Source organism: Anabrus simplex, chromosome 1 (assembly GCF_040414725.1).
Source record: "Anabrus simplex isolate iqAnaSimp1 chromosome 1, ASM4041472v1, whole genome shotgun sequence".
NCBI classification, from domain to species: Eukaryota; Metazoa; Arthropoda; class Insecta; order Orthoptera; family Tettigoniidae; genus Anabrus; species Anabrus simplex.
In genome coordinates this window covers 55,669,112-55,691,136 of record NC_090265.1, presented here as the reverse complement: position 1 = coordinate 55,691,136, position 22,025 = coordinate 55,669,112, and the positions used below count along the sequence as shown (strand labels likewise).

The 22,025-nt window shown below is 36.1% G+C and overlaps 1 protein-coding gene across 4 annotated transcripts in view; it reads left to right on the top strand.

Annotated features, from left to right (window-relative positions):
- Positions 1–2,469: 2,469 nt before the first annotated feature.
- Positions 2,470–22,025, top strand: part of LOC136860994 (endoplasmic reticulum aminopeptidase 1) — a 188,147-nt gene continuing 168,591 nt past the window's right edge. For 2 of the 4 annotated variants that reach the window (XM_067138794.2, XM_067138792.2), the window contains exon 1: positions 2,470–2,550. The gene's annotated coding sequence lies outside the window, so the exon portion shown is untranslated. Of the gene's footprint in view, positions 2,551–6,185; positions 6,360–22,025 lie in introns of those variants that run through there. The other 2 variants (XM_067138795.2, XM_067138793.2) reach the window with 1 other exon arrangement.

Sequence of the window (22,025 nt, the reverse complement as noted above, 5' to 3'; positions counted from 1 at the left end):
TTCATATTATTTATCAGTATGACCAAACTTCTAATGCTCATATACCTTATTCATGTTGTTTCTTAACACACTGTACAGAAATATATTCTATCTGTCACTTGTTCATTCCTTTCCATTTCATAAAGTGATTTTGCCCCAGGAAGTTGGGTATGTTGGTTGAATAGAACTGTTTGAAAGTGCACCTATTTAGTTCATTGTTTGCTATAAAAATGAAGCTGAACTTGTAAGATTCCAGCAAGATATAGCAGATATTTTAGATTCAGGAGGTCTACTGTATCGCTATTGACCAATCCAAGGCTTCTGATAGGGTAGATCATGGGAGATTACTGACAAAACGAGGGCTATTGGACTAGGCAAAAGAGTGGTTGAATAGGTGGCTACATTTCTAGAAAACAGAACTCAGAGAATTAGAGTAGGTGAAGCGTTATCTGATCTGGGAATGATTAAGAGGGGTGTCCCACAGGGCAGTGTTATTGGACCTTTATATTTTATATATATATACATAAATGATATGAGTAAAGAACTGGAATCACAGATAAGGATATTTATGGATGATATTATACTGTATAGAGTAGTAAATGAGTTGCAGGATTGTGAGTGACTAAAGGGGGACTTAAACAATATAGTAAGGACAACAGACAATGGCATGATTGTAAATGGGATGGAAAGTCAAGTTATAAGTTTCACCAAGAGGAAAATCCTCTCAGTTTTAATTATTGTGTTGATGGGGTGATGGTACCTCATGGGGAACAATTTAAGTACCTAGGTGTTAATATAAGAAATGATCTTCATTGGGGTATTCATATTAATGAAGTAATTAAGAAAGGTAAAGATCTCTTCACATGGTTATGATAACTTTTGAAGGTTATAGTAAGGATGTAAAGGAAACGGCATGTAAGTCTCTGGTAAGACTGCAGTTAGAGTGTGGCTCCAGTGTATGGGACCCTCACTAGGACTACTTGATTTGAGAACTGGAAAAAATTAAAAGGAAAGCAGCATGATTTGTTCAGGGTAATTTCCAGCAAAGGAGTAGTGTTGCAAAAATATTGCAAACTTTGGGCTGGGAAGACTTGGGAGTAAGGAGATGAGATACTTGACTATATGGTATGTTTCGAGCTGTCAGTGGTGAGTTGGCGTAGAATGACATTAGAAAATAAGCTTGAGTAGAGCTTTTAAAAGTAGGAAAGATCATAATATGAAGATAAAGTTGGAATTCAAGAGGACAGATTGGGGGAAATATTCATTTATAGGACAAGGAATAAGGGATTGGAGTGAATTATTAAGGGAAATGTTCGATAAATTTCCAAGTTCGTTGAAGGTATTTAAGAAAAAGCTAGGTAAACAACTGTAAATATAAAGTGAACAATTGATACGGAATCTGCCACCTGGGTGGTAGCCCTAAATGCAGATCACTGATGATTGATTGGTTGTGAAGTTGTTATCATTCTTTGTTATTTCTTATCCTTGTTATGTAATGGATATTAGCATTGAATTTTTATGCATTGCTCCTGGATTTTGTATTATGGATCTTTCCTACCATTTTATTTTCCACATGATGAAGAATAATGTCAGCCACATGGTCTATGGGTGGCAAATCTGTCTGTTACCTATGGCCCCAGATTCAATTTCTGGCCAAGTCAGGGATTTTTACTTGGATCTCTGGGCTGACTTGATGCCCACTCAGCATATACAAGAACAATATGAGAAGCTATTTGATGGTTTGGGTTGAGCAGCGGTCACTTGGTAGACCAGTGCCCATCAGTGCTGTAGCACCATGGTGGAGGAGTGAATAATAATAAAATATTAGCAGGCATTTACAGCTGTATTTTTAAAGCTTGTAATGTAATAGGACAATTAACAGAATTTTTGTTCAAACATATAAAATATATTTTGATAATATTATTGATGTTACTGAAGGTGACCTTATCTGGAATATACAAACTGATTGCATGCACCATAATATTCCATAACTTATTGAAATTTATCGTTTGAAAAGTGGTATGTTTTCATATACGCACTTCAAATATGAGAGTAAACCTCAACTTATTTACGATGAAAGAACACATTTCAATGCCAATTTCTTCAGTGAAGTTGGACATTTTTATCCTTTGATAGGCAGTTGATAACAGTAGGATCATTTGAGCTCTGTAACAACATGAACTGTGAGGTGAATACATAACCTGTAAATGATTGAATCGCCAAATTCACAACTGATGATCGAGCTACACAATTATGACACTTTAATGGATTTGGATATTGGTAATAAAAAGAGAACAATATACTTCTGTAAACCATTTATACATGGTCACAACTTTACTTTACACAGAATTCTAGATCATTTTCAGTTTTCTCGGTTAATGTTTTATAAACTCCGATATCAGTGCCTCTATTGTATGTGAGGATTGCTACACAGAGCAGATATCCCCTGCCTACAGACAGTCCAATTGTTTAACGAGTTAATGAGCTAGTGAGTAGGTCAGATTGTCAGTGGGCTGAACCAAGGGCACCAGGCATGAAGAAAAGAGTTTGCCAAGAGGCAAGTTCTGGAAAGTAAGAGTTTCTGCAAATGGAAATTAGTTCATATACACACATCAAACATGACAGTAAACCTCAGAGTATTTACAATGAAAGGAATAAATTTCAGTGCCAATTTCTTTAGAGATATTGAACTTTGAGCAGTTTCATACGTCATAAATATTGTCTAGTTTCTGCTTTCTTTCTAATTGTGTCTCAGACAATTCATTTTCAATAGGGCATTGAGGTGTAGTACCTACTCAACAAAAGATAAAAATTATTTATGGTAAAGCAAACATTCAGTCAGCATCACCTCAATTCTAAAATGTACGGCACTGTTCAAGTTTAATCATTTACAATTATATAAAAATTTAATTGAGATTTTTCAGAGCTTGGATGCCAAACATCTTCAACATTGCTGTTTAATATTATTTCATCCCTTATGACTTTAAAGTCACACAACTTATTTTATTATTAAAAAATCTCAATAGTTGGATTATTGAAATGCAAGGAATTAGTAACAGTTCATGAACTTAAAATTCTGTAGTCAAGCTTATGGTTTCTTCTTGGTAACAAAATTTTTGTCATTTAGGAACACAGTAGTGTTAGAAAGTAATGGAATTGCTAATGGTAGCCATTAATAGAAGAGAGAGAGAGAGAGAGAGAGAGAGAAAATTTGATTTACAGACTAAAAACAACTATTTCTGACTTTTCTTTTACATCATTGTCCTTATTACGTCTGATGCTATGCTTATAGGTTTCTTGAATACCTACATATATTTTTAAATGGTGAAGTTTACAGGCACTACACTCAAAAATGACTAAGCTTTCCTTGGCAATATGTATTTGCTCGCCCCTCCCTTCCAGGAAGACATTTCAATATGCCTTACCTTTCTTTATAGAATAATAATGGATGCAGTTATCAGCTTACTGTACATAACTTACAATTTATAAGATATTTTGTTCCTTATGCCTTACAAGAGACCTTACCAACATGTCCCACCAATCTGATCCATTTTCATTATACAAGCAGGCCATGGCAAGAACTTTCACCAGTTCAAATTGTAAGGAGCAACTATCACCCAATTTTGAGAAAATATAATTTGAATATTTTGAGAGTGCTTCACTAGATTAGCATGCGACAAATTCCCACAATGAATGCAATAAGCAAGCTCTCTGTTCCATAAGCTTGTGATTTACGGATTGAATCTCACATTCACAGTATTTTCATTGGCTTGTTTGTAACATTCAGTTTGAACATTATTTGCATTTCAAGGACATTAAGGATAGGTGCAGTAGTGTATAGGCCTATTTAACAATATTAGTTGAAGACTGTGCTTATTGTCATCTGCTTCTCTGTGGGAAATTGGATGGTATGAATTGGAAATATGAGTACCTTATCGTTAAACATCAAATATTCCCAGAACTATATAGGAAGTGTTTGTCAATGCTGGACCATATACTTCACTTTCTGCAGTCAGTGAACTGATGCTCAAAGCTCATTCTGCTTTAGGCACTTCTTTCAATAAGTCTTCTCTTGGATTTTTTAACTCTCCACGCTGTACGATGTTGGCATGTAAACGAACTGTGGTGCCATATTTGATATTTACCTGGGGGGGGGAGGGGGGAGACAACAAAAACATTATAACTCAGCCATAGATATCCAAGAAAGATCTGGCACCTGGTACAGAAAAATGGAATGTTGAAACTGATGTGCAGGCAACCTAGATGGTGACAAATAAAAATGCCTGCACATGGTAGCTGAGGCAATGTGATGATGATGACGATGATGATGATGATGATTATGATGATGATGATGATTATTATTATTATTATTATTATTATTATTATTATTATTATTATTATTATTATTATTATTATTATTATTATTATTATTATTATTATTATTATTATTATTATTATTATTATTATTATTATTATTATTATTATTATTATTATTATTATTATTATTATTCAGAGGAGTAGGTTATGCAGGTACCTTTAATTTCCTTATTAAAGTCTCATTACTTTTAATAATGCCAGCAGTAACTAGCAGTAAATGCAAATATCACCTGAAGTAAGGAAAATACTGAGGAAAAGTTTGGGACTCCAAAAGAATAAAGATATTTGTACAAAGAGAAAATTGAAGACCTCTACCACAATATAGAGAAAATTACAATTAAAAGACAAATACTACAATTTTATGCTCACCTTCACAGATTAATTTAATTTTTTTTATTTTACAATTTTGCTTTATGCAGCACTGACACAGATAGGTATTATCATGACAATTGGATAACAAAGGACTAGGATTAAGAAGGACGTGACTGTGGCTCCAGCACTTACCTGGTGTGAAAATCTATAGAAAACCATCTTCAGGGCTGCTGACAGTGGGGTTCAACCCTACTCTCTACCGAATGCAAGCTGATAGCTACATGAGCTAAACAATGTGGCTACTTGCTTGGACAGGCTAATTAAGAGGATTTTTTATTATATCTCCAAACTAAAACACACCACCTGTTGGCTGGAAGAGATACGATGAGATATACAAAGACTGAAAATCACAGATGACATCACAACCAACAGGGGTGGCCTTCTAGCGACAGATCACTTTGGATTTTAAGCTTTTGAAAATTTGACGTCAACCTTAGAGAGTGTTATCAGAGGAACAGAGAAAGGTGATCAGCCAATGTATGAAGAAAAAGTTCTGGGAAGAAAAGAAAAAAGAAAAATACTATACCATAGTCATAGGTTCTAAGCAGTCTATAATTGGCTAAAATCTTTAATAAGAAATGAATAAATAATTATTATTAGGTCATTAACTAATCCCCTCCATACCTAGAGGAAGCTGACTGCTTTGCTGGCCAACCGACTACAGTTCAACACCTGGCCAGAGATTTTTTTTAAAGTACCGAGCTGGGTAGCTCAGGCAGTGGAGTGCTGGCCTCCTGAGCTCAAAATGGCAGGTTCCATTCCAGTTCAGGTCGGTGGTATTTGAAGGTGCTGTGATATGTCAGCCTCGTGCTGGTAGATTTACTGGTATGTTAAAGAGCTCTCATGGGACAAAATTCTGAAAATTCTGGCATCTTGCTGTCTCCAAAAACTGTAAAAAAAGCTCATGGACAATATTATTATTATTATTATTATTATTATTATTATTATTATTATTATAGTAAAAAAAAGAAAAGGTACTCCTCACATTTTGTGTTGTAATGTATTTATTCAGATGTGTAGGTTGTGCAGGTACTTTTAACTTCCTAATTAAATTCTCATGATTTTTAAGAATGGCAGAAATAACTAGCAGTAAATGTAAATATTATGTAATTATAACCTAAGACATAGGTAATAGTATTTGTTAAGAGTGAAATACATCTGGCAAAATATTAAATATAGGCTACTTGTTTAAATTTGTCATATATCATTATGACAGAAGGAAAAAAAAAAAAACTCTAGTCACTGTCTATAATCACCTCAAATATTACAATGAGTTTATAGTTATAATTAATAGCTAACAGGCAATAACTGGGAATTACATTTTATTTGAATGGATGTTTCTCATGTAACTACTATCATAAGATGTAGCTTAAGAAGTTAGCTGGCAGTGCATTGATAGTGATGTCATGGCAGTAGACTGGAGAAGTAGGTGGTTTAATATGAAGCCTCAGATTTTGTTTCATTGTAAAAGTCACAATTCAGAATCTGTGCCATAAGGAATGTATTCAGTAGAGTAGGTGGTGTGGGTTATACCCTTGATGAAGGACAAGCAAAATAAGCCAGTTTTGCTTCTCAATTAAGATTCATGACAGTCTGAGTCTGTTGTGTGAAATAGCAGTGTCAAACATTCTGTGAGTATCATACTTTCCTTACCTTGGTGAGTGACTAATGGTAATGGTTTTAACTGTTAAAAACTACACAGAAGACTGCAGGTGTTATAAACAATTAATATTTAAAAAATAAATGGGATACTGCAACCACAATAGTTTGCAAATCAAATTCTTTTTAAAGATTCAATTTAATTCAATTCAATTTTTATTTGTTGTCTGTAGAACTTTACAGTTGTCAGACAACATCAAGCTTTACCTTATATACAACAAAAATCATATGTTCTCATTTACATATGAATGAAAACTACACATTCTGATTTACATTTATAGAATACAGGTACTTGTTAATTAAGAGATCTTTAATGACGTTAGAAAATGTTTACCATCCAGAATTTTTTATATCCTTAGGCAGTTTGTTATAGAGTAACATACCCTTCTTAGTGCGGTGGAAACTCATGTGGTAATCATTCCTAATTCTTGTGTTATAATGTGGACCTCACTGTTTATTGTCAATGTTTTGTTGTGCTTAATAAAGAGAACAGATTTATAGATTTATATGGGAGAAAGTATCATAATATCATGAGTTATGAAAGAATGTTTGCAACTACTTTGATTCAGAATTTGAAAGACGATCCTTAGATACATTTGTATCTACAATTTTTTATAGCCTAAATAATAAAAATATTCCAGAAGTTAACTTTTTACTGATATAGTTAACAAGATTCTTCCAAGATATGTGACTATCTAGAATAATACCTAGGAATTTAGTAAAATCCTTTGTTTGAAGGTATGTGCTATTTAGCTAAATACTTATATCATCATTGCAATCCCTTTTAAAATCAAAGTTCACCACATTAATTTTGTTAGGATTCACCATAAGGAAATTGGAAGTGAAAAATCTGTTGATATGTTTTAGGGATGCATTAAGGTTTTCTAATGATCGATTCCCTATCTTTTTCTCAAGTAATAACAGATGTATCAACTGCGTAGGATAAAATGTTGGAGTTTAAAAGTTTTGGCATTTCAATAACATACATGAGATAGAGAACAGATCACAAAATAGTACGTTGCAATACATTGCTATTTGTGATTTCAAAGGGAGATCTAACTTCTTTTTAAATACCTCATTATCTATTTCATAATTTACTTCAACACACTGTTGTAAGTAAGAAGTTAGTAGATGTAAATTGACACTGACACCATGGACACCATAGTGTTGTAGTTTCTTTGTCAACACAGGGTTCTAACTGTGAGTTTTTCAGTTGCATGAAAATATCACAGTAACAAATTTTTCAATTAATTTTGTGGCTGTATAATACATAGGAAATATGAACAGTTTCATAAATTAATATTAATTGATGGTTTGGGTAAGTTCACAGTTTAGTTATGATATTCTACTGTAGTGATGTCTAAACTTCTTAGTACAAGAGACATAATTTAACACCAGTACCAGTCAGAGTTAATGCTCTGTACTGAGCAATTTTTCTTTAAGCAGGATCATACGTTCATGAATCAAGAAGCAATTCATATTTTATTTTGAAGAACCTGTAAGGCATTTATATGAACTAGTTCTTAAAATTTGGAACACTGAAGAAATCCCTCCTGATTTTAGAATTAGCCTAGTAGTTCACGTGTTCAAGAAAGGAGATCAAGTAAACTGCAATAACTATCAGGCAATATCACTAATATTTTGTGTAAGTTAATTGCTCAGTCCCTTGTTGAGGAAATGGATTCCCAGCGCCAGTGTGGCTTTAGACCATCTAAAAGTGCCACAGTTATGATCTTCACAGCATGGCAGCTGCAGGAAAAATGCAGAGAACAAAATAAACCTCTGTACATTGCCTTCATCGATCTTATGAAGGCAATGTGAAGCTTTATGGAAGATCTTGGCTTTGTATGGCTTTTGATCTAAATTAATCACTATCTTCAGTTTGATGTACAAACATATGACAGTAAATCAGGAGTTATGCAAGGTTGTGTGATTGCCCCCACTTTATCTCCTTCTATGTTGCCGCAGTAATGCAGCTTAAAGATGATCTCCCTCCAGGGATGTTATCGACACTGCATACGGAAATAATAATAGTATGTTTCATTTATTCTGGCAAAGTTAGGGATGTACTACCTTTCTTGCACATAACCAGTCTTCACCTAGAACACTGTTAATAATAACTACTGATGACAATAATATGAAAACAATATTAACAATAATAGCAGTAATAGTATTAATAAAAGTAATCACATGTAAAACAAACAAATCATATCGTCTATATAATACACATCGTACGTAGAGTACATTAAAAATATACTGTATGAATAATGAGTACTATAAATACTACTTAAGAGAAAGTTTCAAAAATATATAAATATCTACAATATACCGAGATATCACCTTCAATTGAGAGGTGAAGAGAAGGATTATTAAGTAATAGAAGAAAAAGAAGAAGATATGTGAAAGGAAGAGGGAAATAATGAAGAAGAGGTATTTTCAGGTCAAAACTTGATTATTCATGCATGATTTTGACACAGGTATGTTTAAAAGCTGAGCTGCTGGTCATGCTTCTGACATCCACTGGTAAGAGATTCTATTGTGGTAATGGTGAATGATTTCATGTAGATTGTTGTTTTGTGTACAGAAAGGGATAAACACATGGTGCTGCAGGAACGGGTATTTTTGTTATGGTCTGTGGAGAGGAGTTCGATGCAATCACGGAGATAGGCTGGTTGAGAAGTTTTAAGAATATTATGCAAAAAGCAAAGAGTATGAAGTGTGTGTCGGTCTTGCAGGCGAAGCCACTCAAGCCGTGTGTACGACAGTGTAACATGGTCAGCGAAACCAAGTCCACAGATAAATCTTACACAAGCATTCTGAGCAAACTGTAATTTCCTTCCTCATTCTACTTCTAGGTTGTTGTAGACTATATCGCAATAATCAAAATAAGTCAATGCAAGTTATTCAACAAGAATTTTCTTTAGTTTAAAAGGGAAAGTGAATTTGAATTTACTGTGACAGTGTAGCATTCCGTATATTTTTCCACACACAGATAGACTTTGGGCAGACCAGGACAGATGTTGTCAAATATTATACCAAGATTCCTTATGTTTTGGCTATTCTGTATGGAAGTACCACTTATGGACAGCTGTGGTAACACACTTCGATTGAGTTTGCAAAGTAATTTAGGGTAACCAATAATTATTGCCTGGAATTTTGATGGGTTTAATTTTAATCCATGATTTTTGGCCTATATATCTATGGTCATCAAGTCTTCATTCAGGTGAAGTGTTTCTGAGTACCGGTATAGGTTTTCTGGTTTACTGTGTAATGTATATATATCTGTAAGTTACCTGCATATAAGTGGTATTTACAGTGTTTTAATCCAGAAGCTATGCCATTTACATGTTGTTGTTTGAGTCATCAGTCCATAGACTGGTTTGATGCAGCCCTTCATGCCACCCTATCCTGTGCTAACCTTTTCATTTCTACGTAACTATTGCATCCTACATCTGCTCTAATCTGCTTGTCATATTCATACCTTGGTCTTCCCCTACCGTTCTTACCACCTACACTTCCTTCAAAAACCAACTGAACAAGTCCTGAGTGTCTTAAGATGTGTCCTATCATTCTATCTCTTCTTCTCGTCAAATTTAGCCAAATCGATCTCCTCTCACCAATTTGATTCAGTATCTCTTCATTCGTGATTCGATCTATCCATCTCACCTTCAGCATTCTTCTGTAACACCACATTTCAAAAGCTTCTATTCTCTTTCTTTCTGAGCTAGTTATCGTCCATGTTTCACTTCCATACAATGCCACGCTCCACACGAAAGTCTTCAGAAACATCTTTCTAATTCCGATATCAATGTTTGAAGTGAGCAAATTTCTTTTCTTAAGAAAGCTCTTCCTTGCTTGTGCTAGTCTGCATTTTATGTCCTCCTTACTTCTGCCATCGTTAGTTATTTTACTACCCAAGTAACAATATTCATCTACTTCCTTTAAGACTTCGTTTCCTAATCTAATATTTCCTACATCACCTGCCTTCGTTCGACTGCACTCCATTACTTTTGTTTTGGACTTATTTATTTTCATCTTGTACTCCTTACCCAAGACTTCATCCATACCATTCAGCAACTTGTCGAGATCTTCTGCAGTCTGAGATAACAATATCATCGGCAAATCTCAAGGTTTTGATTTCCTCTCCTTGGACTGTGATTCCCTTTCCAAATTTCTCTTTGATTTCCTTTACTGCCTGTTGTATGTAAACATTGAAAAGGAGAGGGGATAAACTGCAGCCTTGCCTCACTCCTTTCTGGATTGCTGCTTCTTTTTCAAAGCCCTCGATTCTTATCACTGCAGACTGATTTTTATACAGATTGTAGATAACCCTTCGTTCTCAGTATCTGATCCCAGTCACCTTCTAAATATTAAATAGCTTGGTCCAATCAACATTATCGAATGCCTTTTCTAGATCTACGAATGCCATGTACGTGGGCTTGCCCTTCTTGATTCGATCCTCTAAGATCAGACGTAAAGTCAGGATTGCTTCACGTGTTCCTACATTTTTTCTGAAGCCAAATTGATCTTCTCCCAACTCAGCTTCAACTTGTTTTTCCATTCTTCTGTAACACCACATTTCAAAAGCTTCTATTCTCTTTCTTTCTAGATCTACGAATGCCATGTATGTGGGCTTGCCCTTCTTGATTCGATCCTCTAAGATCAGACATAAAGAGAAAACTAGCAGCCCCGGTACAGATCCTTGTTGTACTCCTACGTCAACTGTATGCCAATTTGAATATTCATTGTTTTTATTAAGTACACACTGCCGGCGGCTGGTGAGATAGGAACTGATCCACTGGAGTGCACTCGTGGAGAAGTTTAAACTATTTAATTTGGATATACATATGTCTCTATAAACAATGTTGAAAGCTTTAATAATGCTAGAACTGTCAGCTGTTTTTTGTCCATAGCTTGCCTTATGTCATCAGTCACATGTGTTAATGAACTGCAAGTGCTGTGTCTTGGTCTAAAGCTGGACTGATGGATATCGAGGAGGTTGTGTTGAGTAAGATAGTTGGTAATTTGCTTGTGAATTATGAATTCTGAAGCTTTTGACAATATACATAAGATGCTAATCGGGTGATAGTCACTGATGTCCTTTACCAGTCTTATTTTCGGAAGCGGGCAAACTATGCCCATTTTGCATATTTCTGGATAAGTCACCTGTTGCAGTGAATAATTAAAGATATTCACCAATGAATAAATCATGTGATGGAGCATTTCATGGCAAAGCTTTTGCTTTTTATTTAGTCAATCACTTCTTGCAGTGTGACATGACTAATGTAAAATTTATCCCTGTGAAGAGATGGCATATTATCATATGCATTAATTGTTTTCTCTTTCACAACCAGATTAATTCCCATTGGTGAGGTGAAATTGTTGTTTAACTCATCTACACTAACATTTAGTTCTTCGTTAGATTTCTGTTTACTGATGCCAAAATATTTCATAGATTTCCACATCATTGCAGGGCGTACATCAGGTCTAATCAAGTTATGGGCATAAAGTAGTCTAGCATTTTGAATTTTAGAGGTTTGTTTTATTACGCAGTGTTTTTCAAGTCTGGTGGTTCACTTCTGTTGGGTAGTGTTTGTGTCATCTGTGAGCAGTGTCTCATTTAGCCATTAAGTGACGAATTTTGTCATCTATCCATGGTTTAGGAGCTCTGGAATCCTTTCCCATACGGACTGGGGCATGCCGATTGCAGAGTTGCATTACTATTTGAAAGTTAGAAACTTCATTTTGTTCCATATTGAACTGGGATTACAGTAAAATGAAAATGTTAAAGGTCCATCTTTTCAATACAATGAATGTTTATTGATGTGAGTATATATCACATAACGTTTAAAGAAGATTGGTACTAGTTTCGACACTCATTGCGCGTCATCATCAGCCAACGAATCAATTGAGCAAAATACAACTTATCAAATAGCAATATATAGGGTGAAGCAAAATTTGCGCACTCGGGCATCGCAGTGCAACTCCTCACATGCCAGCAATAAAAAAATGTCTCTCACAAAAGTTTGTCCTGCGAGTATATCCGGGAGAAAAAGGTCATTGAAGAGTGGCAATCTGGCAACACTGTAACCACATATGGAGAAACTACCTCTGTCAGCACATGTTAGCTGTGCTGTACAGTTGGTGCAGTGGATAGAGTTTTGGGTTAGCATGCAGGAGGTCGAGGGGTCGATCCTGGGTTGAGGCGCATGTTTTTATTTTGTAAATGTAGTCCAGGTGGTATGGTATCTGGCATCTTAATCACCAACAGCGATTGCAGCGGGTCCTCTAGAAACCATTTGCACTTACATACTACGATCCTAGAAATGAAAGAACATTTGTTTCATAATGGGCGTGAATTTATTCGCACCACTTCATCTACTAGATACGTTACAACGTGTTCAGCGTTACTTCTTCTTCTTTATCTGTTTACCCTCCAAGGTCGGTTTTTCCCTTGGATTCAGGTGAGGGATCCCACCTCTACCGCCTAAAGGGCAATGTCCTGGAGTTTCAGACTCTGGCCGTTGCCGTGCCGAGTTTAAAATTTAGTCCTAGAATTCAGATTCAAGACCCAGTTAGGCCTAAATCAGCGAAGGTAGCTGTGTTTGGTGATAGCCAAGGAAGGGGAATTGCGGGAGTGATTAACGACGAGAATATAGCAGCAACTGGAGAAATATATCCAGGAGTTTCTATCAGCAGTGTTCTGGAAAACGTAGAAGCAGCAACTAGGAACTTCGGGAGCGGCGATGCAGTGCTTATCATCGGTGGGACGAATGACATAGCTCACGACGACGCCAAGAATGTAAGATCACAACTTAAACATACACTAGGGAAGCTGACCCACACTAACGTCTTTGTAGTGAACGTGCCCCACAGGCATGATTTGAGTAGAGACTCGTGTGTGAACATTGAAGTGGACAAGGTCAATACAGATATTGTTAAAATTTGTAAACATTTTTGGAATACTCAGGTTATTGAATGCAGCAGTTTTGAGAGATACTGTTATACAAAACATGGCCTCCATCTAAACAATTCAGGTAAACGAAAGATAGCAAATATTGTTCTAGATTTTATTAATCTTAAGATATGTACTGTAAAACAGGCAACTCCCTTGAGTTATAATACTGACCAGGAAAACTAGTAGAAAGAGCCAGCTGTACTTCAAGCTGGCTCAGTCAACTAGAACAAGAAACTCAGGATAGTAAGGAATTTCAAGTTACCCAATTGCAACAGTCAAGTTTTAGGGAGGAAGGGGGTCTGAGATTGCTCTTGGTAAACTGTCAAAGTGTAGTAAATAAACAATTAAAATTCGGTACATTGATGGAATCTTATGAGACTGATGTGGTGATAGGAGTGGAATCGTGGTTGAAAGAAGGGGTGGGTAATAGAGAAGTATTTCCAGAAGGGTACACAGTCTATCGTAGAGACTGAGGAGATAAAAAGGGAGGGGAGGTGTTTATTCTGGTGAAGGAAACTTACTGTTCACATGAATGGTTTACCGATGAAAGGGATGAAATATTAGGGATAAAATTAGTTTGTGATAATATGAAGGAGGTGGGAATTATAGGAACATACAGGCCTGGAAGAGAGGAAAGAGACATGGAAAACTTTGAGAAAATAATAGATTATACTCATAAAAACAATAATAATGATATGGTAATAATTGGGGGAGATCTAAATTTGCCCGAAGTTGAATGGAATGGAGCTGCAAGTGAGGCCCATGAACAGAAACTGGCAAATAAGTTAATTTGGGAGGGAGGATTTACACAAGTAGTACAAGAACCGACTCGTCTCAATAACTTACTAGATGTATTCTTGGTTAAACCATGGGAAATTGTTGATAAAACTGAGGTAATTGAAGGAATAGGAGACCATAAGGCTGTAATAATGGATGTAGGACTCGTACCAAAAAGGCTTAATAAGAGGGTTACAAAAGACAAGAAATTGTACAGAAAAACTAAAGTTGATGAATTTGGGACTTATCTTAAATCACAATTCAGTTGTTGGATAAGTGAAGGGAGTAACGTGGATACACTTTGGGCTAAATTTAAAGGAATCATTTGAGAAGGAGAGAAGAGATTTGTACCTGTTAAGAAGGGTAAAATGACCTCAGACCCTGTTTATTATACAAGGGAAATAAGAAAATTAAAAAGAAAATGTAGAATAGTAAACAGGAAAATCAAAGAGGGTAGGGAGAGTAGAGAAAGTAGAAAACAGCTAATGAGGGAACTGAATAGAGTGAAAAAGGAAGCAAAAGAGAATTATATGAATGGCATACTTCAAGAGGGTAATGAGCACAAAGGGAAATGGAAAAAGCTGTATTCATATATCAGGAATCAAAAACGAAAAGGAATCCAAATTCCTACAATAGTGGGAGAAGAGGGTGAATACTATTTAACAGATACTGAGAAAGCAAACCTATTTAGTAGGGAATTTAGAGATTCAGTAGATGATTGTCAAGAGTTGGAAACCAAAACCAGAAGATAGAGAGGGAGAGAGACAGAGGGAAACAAGAAGCTTCTCATTCACAGATGAAGATATTTTCAGAGAAATGCAACTGCTTCAGCAAGGAAAAGCAGCAGGAAGTAATCAAATTACTGAGGAGGTATTAAAGACAATGGGGTGGTACATAGTGCCTTATTTAAAATTTCTCTTTGACTACCGGTATGTCATAAATAATAGTGTAATACCAAAGGAATGGAAGGAATCTATAATAATACCAATTTATAAAGGAAAGGGTGATAAAAGGAAACCAGAGAACTACAGACCAATCAGCCTGACCAGTATAGTTTGTAAAATACTGGAGAGTTTAATATCAAAGTACATCAGAGGGATATGTGATGATAAAAATTGGTTCATGAGGAGCCAGTATGGATTTAGAAAGAAATTTTCTTGTGAGGCACAACTGGTGGGATTTCAGCAGGACATATCAGATCAGTTGGATTCAGGAGGTCAGTTAGATTGCATAGCCATAGATCTTTCCAAAGCCTTTGATAGAGTGGAACATGGAATATTATTAAAGAAATTGGAGGGAATAGGATTGGACGTAAGGGTTACACATTGGATAAAAACATTTCTAAATTCAAGGGTTCAGAAAGTCAAAGTAGGAAATAATGTATCTCAGGAAGAGAAAGTTTGGAAGGGATTGCACAGGGTAGTATAATCGGTCCGTTACTTTTCTTAATATACGCAAATGATTTAGGGAACAATATAACATCAAAAATGAGATTGTATGCAGATGACATAATTGTTTATAGGGAAATAAACAACATTGAGGATTGTTCAGAATTACAAAGGGACCTTGAAAGTATCCAACAATGGGTTGAAGAAAATAATATGAAGGTTAATGGAGGCAAATCAACTGTTACAACTTTTACAAACAGGAGCTTTAAAACTGAATTTGAATATACTTTGGATGAGGTAGTTATCCCAAAAGATGGCAAGTGCAAATACTTAGGTGTGAGATTTGAAAGTAATTTGCACTGGAAGGGTCATATTGATGACATTGTTGGGAAAGCATACAGATCGTTACATGTCATAATGAGGCTACTTAAAGGATGCAACAAAGAATTAAAAGAAAAAAGTTACTTGAGTATGGTTCGTCCATTATTGGAATATGCAAACAGTGTTTTGGGATCCTCACCTAGAATACCTAATAAAAGAAATAGATAGTGTGCAGAGGAAAGCAGCAAGATTTGTAACAGGGGATTTCAGGAGAAAGAGTAGTGTATCACAAATGTTAAAGGAACTTGGGTGGGAAACTTTAAGTAAGAGAAGGGAGAAAACTAGACTTATAGGATTATATAGAGCCTATACAGGAGAAGAAGCATGGGGAGATATCCGTGAGAGGCTTCAGTTGGAAAATAATTATATCGGCAGGACTGACCACAAATATAAAATTAGAAGGATTTTTAGCAGAAGTGATTGGGGTAAATTTTCATTCATTGGGAAGGGTGTGAAGGAGTGGAACAGTTTACCAGGGGTAGTGTTTGATCCTTTTCCAAAATCTGTACAGATATTCAAGAAGAGAATAAACAGCAACAGAGAAAATAAATGAAGTGTTAGAGGGCATTCGACCAGTGCAGGTTATTGTAAATAAAAAAATGTGTGTGAATAAATTAATTCCATCCCCTGGTCTAAGGAGTTTGGACAGCCAAAGTAGGGGACTGCCTGTAGGGGTGAAGTACAGTGGGGACTTCGAGGGCCCTGGGACCCCTACGGTAGCTGTGAAGGCCCTTCAGGAACTCTGAAAAGTGGTGGCAAAAGGGGCTCTGGTTAAGACGCAGCAGGTCGTTATGCTACTTAGGATCCAGAAGGGGTAAAAAAAAAATAAAGTAAATAAATAAATAAATGCAATGTAAATATTAATCTTATACCAGTTGTATAGTAATATATCAGTTGATTATATTTGTAAGTAGTACAGGAGATATTATAAGTAGAATTTTGTAAACAATATAAATTTATTAAGGATGAGCTGTGTGTTTAATATAAAACATTGTTAGCGTGAATTGTATAATATTGTATTATAGGAAAAAAAATTTCTTCTCTTGTTAATTTAATATTTAGTGCTTGACAATAATGTATTTTAGTGTACCATTTGCCACCGAGGTAGACACCTCATTTGCAAATAAAGAGATTTTGATTTGATTTGTTTTGATTTGTAAATGTAGGATACATGTGACCTAAGAAACGGTGTCTTACTGTATTACAGTATGTAATGTCCGATGGAAATTAACAAATAAAAAGGCGCCTCAACCCAGGATCGAACGCTTGACCTCCTGCATGCTAACCCAAAACTGTATCCACTGCACCAACCGTACAGCATGGCAAACACGTGCTGACAGAGGTAGCTACCCTAGATATGGTTACAGTGTTGCCAGATTACCACTCTCCAACGTTCTTTTTCTGCCGGATATACTCACAGGCCAATCTTTTGTGAGAGACATTTTTTTATTGCTGGCATGTGAGGAGTCATGCTGCGACGCCTGACTGCATGAATTTCGCTTCACCCTGTATAACACATGATAGCACCTACAAGACAAATGTTAAACTATGACTAGTTAAAATATAAAACACATGGCAGCAAATACAAGGAATAATGTTAAAAGTTAAATTGTAACAAGTTAAAATAATGAAAGCAAATCAGAGAAGGTAACACAATTGTTAAGGTATGATACACAAGAAATCAGGCAACAAATTTAATGTTTCATCTTACCGACCAATCTCTATTCTCCCCACACTATCCTTTATCTTTGAAAAAATTATACACCAGCGTCTCCTCGCATTCACTTTGCCGTATATCTCAACCAAGCAGCATGGTTTTCTACCAGGTGGCTCTTGTCTAACAAACCTGGCCACTCTGCATAGCTTTGCATCACACGCCATTGCAGCTAAATCACAGTTGGACATCTGCTACGTAGACATTTCGAAAGCTTTCGATTCTGTTGACCATACTCTGTTGCTCCATAAACTCTCCGAACGATTTAATATACATGGCAGTCTTCTGACCCTTCTTGCTGGCTTCCTACATAACCGTTGGCAGAGAGTGGTAATATCAGGCACTTCATCCTCATAGTTACCAGTCACCGGTGTCCCACAGCGCAGTACTCTTGGCCCCTTGCTGTTTTCTTTGTTTATGGACGATCTGCCATCCGAACTCAACGAAACAGCGAATACCCTACTCTTTGCTGACGACTGCAAGATATTTAGGGAGATCAGGAATCCAGCAGATGCAGCTCTGCTACAGTCCTCACTTAATGCCCTCTCGAACTGGTGCCGTACTTGGAAACTTATCCCCAATCCACAAAAATGCAGCCACATGACCATAACACTGCGTAAATCTCCTCTACCGACATCATATTACCTACTCGACAAGCCCATCACCGTGGTTACGCAACTTATCTTTAAGATACTATTTACACACCTCTCGAATTCACTTTTATTTGATGCTATATCAAGCTCTTGTCTCCTATTAATATTGTTAAAGAGTGTTGGGAGGCGGATTAGGAAAGATCGTTGAAGTATTGAGTGCTGAGTGTGGGGAATGTGGAGAAGAATTCGATACAAAATTACAATTTAAGACCCATACAGAAATATATATAACCAAGGCTATGAAATTACTAGGTATTCTCTACCACTTCACAGAAATTTCTGACCCCATTGCTCTTCGTCACTTCTTCCTCATGATCGTTCAACATCTCTTAAACTACTGCTCTCCGATTTGGACAACAGCCGCCCCCTCCAATACTAAGCAGTTAGACAGAGCAGTGTCCTTCTTTGCTGCAATTGTAAGGAACAGAAACCCCAAGCTCAGAAATCTGTCTACGCAGCAGGTATTAATGGCAATTAATGTGTCACCGCTGCACATCAGGCGACAGGTAGCTGACCTGAGTTTCCTCCACGAGATCTTAAATGGACATTACCGCTCGGAACATCTTGTTTCCCTCTTCTCTCTCCGCGTTCCTTCCCGTTCCACCAGAACCAAAGACCTTCTCCACATTCCCCACACTCAGCACTCAATACTTCAACGATCTTTCCTAATCCGCCTCCCAACACTCTTTAACAATATTAATAGGAGACAAGAGCTTGATATAGCATCAAATAAAAGTGAATTCGAGAGGTGTGTAAATAGTATCTTAAAGATAAGTTGATGTGAAGGGATTATACCGCCATCTTGACCCACGACGACTTGGCTATGAACATGGACATTCTATGGTTTTCGATTTGGACAGTTATTAGTAGGATGTGTACCTGATCTTGTTATATTTTGTTATGTTTATTATATTTTATTATGAAAGTTTACGTTTGTTAAATAGTCTGTTGACAGTGCAAGTGAAATTTGCTCAGTGTAGCTGTATCTTGTGCTTCGTGAATAAATAAATAAAATAAATAAATAAAATAATCCAGCTTGAGGTTTGTAGAACATAAGGTGTATCTATGTACAACACTTGAATGCACCTAAGGCACCATGCACCATCTAAAACACATGACAGCACCTATAAAGTCACTGTTAGATTACAACCAGTTGAAATGAAGAGGTGTGTCTGACTGTAAAATATAAAATTTTTGAAAAGGTATCCCAGTTGTTGAGTCTTGATAAACAAGAGAACAGTCCAGCTTGAAGTGCATAGATCATAAGGTAACATATGTTATCAGTGGGAAGAATAAACCTTGTTCTCTTAAGTTACGGTAATTAACAGGCTTAATTCAGGTGGTTTCGAAGCCAACAAGGTGGTCGTGTGAAGATCATAATTTGAATCAACGTCACGATTCCCAGTTCAGTATGGAAATGTGGAGACCTGACGAAAAGATTGAAAGCCAAATTAGGCGTGATATAAATGTAAATAGCCAAAAGAAAGATAAGGGAAAAGAGGCAAACTCACTTTGAGCAGCGTTATGGCACAGTTGTTGAAAGAAGAGGAGCTGGGCTAATGAAGAGAGCAATAATGGAGGCCGAGTAGCAGAGGGAAAGGGAGAGTGAGAGGAGGGGAATGGAAAAGAGGAAGAGCTAAAGCTGGGGAGTAGGGGTATGGTGGGGCAGAGGGATGAGGTAGTGGGGGTAAGTGACAGGGATGCGTATTGTACATGGCTTGAAAGATAGCGCTAGTGTTTGGAAATCTGATATTTTTAAACAAGTTAATTAAGAAATCGAAAAGGATATTAGGCTTCTCAGAAATTTCATTTAAGTTGAAGTTAGGATTAAAGTATTGATCAAAATGGATAAAACAATTTTCAATTACATTCATGAGAAGCCCTTTATTGGCCATTTAAAGGATCTCTAAATCGTGTTCAATGTTGGTAAACTTGTGATTGGAGTCAGAGATGTTTTGACCTATTGCTGAAAACCTATTATATCTTATATCGTTGATGTGCTCTGAATATCTCGTCATGAAACTGCATCCTGTTTGCCCAACGTATGAGGAATTGCAGTCATTGCATTTGAATCTGTAGATTCCGGACTTTAAGAAAATGTTGGATATGTTAACTGATGGGGAATTGTGCAGAATTTCAGAATTCCTGTTATATGTTCTGAAGGAAACTTTTACGTTATGTTTTCTGAAGAGATTTAGCATTCCTAATTAACTGCTTTGTTCTGTTTCTCAGAATCTTGTATTGCTGGAAATCATCTGTGTCATGCGTCTGTCTGTATTGTCTGTACAGTTTGTCACGACTGGTCATAGCAGATCTTATCTCGGCCGTTAGCCAAGCGGAAGAATGGCGGGTGATTCTTACCTGTTTCTTTGGTGCGTGCTTGTCAAATATTTCCAGTACCAGTGAATTGAATTTGTTTACTTTAGAGTTAATGTTCTGAAAATTACGTATACTATCCCAAGGCAAGTTATATGCATCGTAGCGTAGTTTATTCCGGTCCATATTGCACCCGTCATGCCGGGCTCAGCTCGGCCGGTGAGCGAAGATCTCTAGGGTGTAGATCGTTCGCTTATCGGCTGTGCGAAAATTTTAAAGTGCAGGGATAGATGATGAACTAGTGGCAAATGAGAGAAAACTAAATAGGTTTTACACATTTATTACAACTACTGCTCTTCATAAACTTCACAATAATTTACAAAATCTAGGTATTTTGTTTATATGATTAGTCTTCTTTTATGTCGTAGTCACATAGACACTTCATCGAAAAATCGAACAGCAAAAGGGCTGAATCTGCAAGTATAATATTTATATTTTAGTGGAAAATTAATTAAATAATTAATAATGATTGATTTGAGATGATCTCTCCCATTGATAATTTAAGAACTTGAAAATAAACTTCCTTCCTTCATAGATTTGATTTTAAACACATTTGAAAATGATCATTTTCATTCCTCTTTGAAAATTAAATAAAAATTTTTCTCTCATAAAATTATGGTTAAATCGTCTTCCTTGACCTTTAAATTAATTAATAAACTCAACTTTATAATTATTTAGTAGTTGCTCCTCACATAATAGCTCGGAACTTGACCTCATGTCAATCGTTGTTTATCCATTAATTGAAATAATTAATTAATTAACGCTTACAATTTGATTTTGTGAGTTCAATCCACTGACATGGCCTATATTTATTTATGTGTATTCATTAAATAAGATCCTATTCTTCCTTAAAAATGAATAAAATTCACTAAAGGTTTAAATTCATTCAAATCGTGAACCACTAAAGTCGGCGTAAATTAGGCCAAAAATTCCCACGAAATAACGAAGACCATCATCACAAATATGGATTGGAAACTTACATTAAGCAAAGTACAGTCAAACCACACACACTACACTCACACAAAGATACACGGAAATATTATATACATATTTACACGAACGCTAGCCCTTGACTATTAATTTTTATGTTTAGACAAAGTTAGGAAAATTATTCTCATGATGACACTATCGTGGTGACCTCCTCTCATCAACTGGAAATGTGATAGAGCAATGACTATCACTTTATTAAGGAACACATTTATACGACGATGTTCAGAGAAAATTTACGAACACAAAATCATCCAAAAATCATCGATAAAATCGCTTAAACATAGGCCAGAATTAACATTCCGCGCACGCGGTTCATGAGCTACGATATTTATTTTTACTTCTCCACTACAATTGTGATTCTCGATTGATCTGCACTCACAACGAAGAAATTACATCAAGTA